Source organism: Lathyrus oleraceus, chromosome 4, assembly GCF_024323335.1.
Source record: "Lathyrus oleraceus cultivar Zhongwan6 chromosome 4, CAAS_Psat_ZW6_1.0, whole genome shotgun sequence".
Lineage (NCBI taxonomy): Eukaryota > Viridiplantae > Streptophyta > Magnoliopsida > Fabales > Fabaceae > Lathyrus > Lathyrus oleraceus.
Genome location: NC_066582.1, coordinates 367,615,660 through 367,617,520, shown reverse-complemented (window position 1 = coordinate 367,617,520; position 1,861 = coordinate 367,615,660).

Genomic DNA, 1,861 nt, shown 5'->3' with positions numbered 1-1,861 from the left:
GGTGGTCTCTTGTGAGATGAGTTCTATACCCGAACTCGAGTGCACTTATGATAGGAGAATGGCATAGTCTTGTTGACTTGTGTGGAGTTATTCCTTAGCAAGTTGACTTGCAAGCCCATTCACTTGGTGGAGGTTATGTTGGGATCAATAATGTCACACGAGTAGTCGTGGTTAGGCATTACTCTTTCTAATATATGCCTTAGAAGCCAAGGACCTTAGTTTACCAAGCCCATCTTGGCCTATTTTAGGACGTAGTGCGAAGGTCGTTCAAGTGTAAGATTTGATATGATTGTTACGCGATACTACACTCATAAGAGTCTCTCTTGAGAATATTTTTGGAGTACGAGTAGTCGTTTATCCAATAATAACTGAAAGATGGGATGATGACTATGGAAACCTCTTGTAGAACCATAGTACACTCCCTTTGGGTGGTTCTTAACTGAGACTCCATGCTCGTGACTTGCAACAAACCCTTGATTCATGATTGATCCGTTATTGTATATCCTTAATATCAATGGAACTTGGATGTTGATAAGGTGTAAACCATAATCCACCAAAATGGATGATTGATATTAAGGATGACTTGATCCATCCGATGACCGTTGTGTGGTGTGATTTGCTTGATCCTTGAGTGTGATTGTTGCATCCATGCATTCATGCATTCATACACATCCATATCATCAACAATGAGAAAATTTTCAAGGAACTTAAGGGGTCTATTTGCAAATTTTCAGACATGGATAAGCAAAGAAGGAATACGAAGAAGTACAGTTTCAGACAACCCGACTTGAAAGAGTTAAGGAATTTGACATCCTATGTATTAGATCCCTTGGAGTTCAAGGCTCGTTATGGGAAGCTTCTGTCTATTCTTGCTACTCAGGTGGATGAAGGTCTGATGAGTGTGTTGGTGCAGTTTTATGATCCTCTGTACTGTTGCTTCACTTTTTCGGATTTCTAGCTTTTGCCTACGCTTGAGGAGTATGCCTATCTTGTGGGTATACCTATCTTAGATCAGTTGCCATTCAGTGGCTTGGAGAAAGTTCCTTCTTCCCAAGAGATTGCTGATCTGTTGCATATAGATGAATCTATTGTTGGTGCTCATATGACTACCAAAGGTGGAATTCAAGGTCTCCCATCTGATATCCTCATTGCTCAAGCTACTATGTTTGGGAAGGCCATGAGTGAGGATGCCTTTGAAGCCATATTTGTACTTCTCATATATGGGCTAGTGTTATTCCCCAACATCGACAACTTTGTGGATGTGAACGCTATTAGGATTTTCTCTACTCTTAATCACGTTCCTACTCTGTTGGGTGACATTTATTTCTCTTTGCATATGAGGAATACAAAGGGTGGTGGTACGATTGTGTGTTATTTGCCTCTATTATACAAGTGGTTTATTTCGCACTTGCCACAGGCGCTCGCCTTTTTCAAGGAGAACAAAGGATGTCTACGGTGGTCCACGAGACTTATGTCTTTCACTAATGATGATATCTTTTGGTATAACCTTGTATATGATGGTGTGCAGATTATTGACTCTTGTGGTGAATTCTCCAATGTACCTCTTCTTGGTACATGTGGTGGGATTAACTACAATCCTGTTTTGGCACGTCATCAGCTTGGGTTCCCCTTAAAGGATAAACCTAATGACATTTTGTTAGAAGGTGTGTTCTTTCAAGAGGGTAAAGATCCCTAAAACTTGAAGGGCAGGATGGTCCGCGCTTGGCGCAAGATTCATAGGAAGGGAAGGAAAGAGCTTGGTCCGAAGAATTGTATTGCTTTGGAACCCTACACCTCGTGGGTGAGGAAGAGAGCTTCTGAGTACCGCATGCCCTATGACTACCCGAGACCTACACCTATG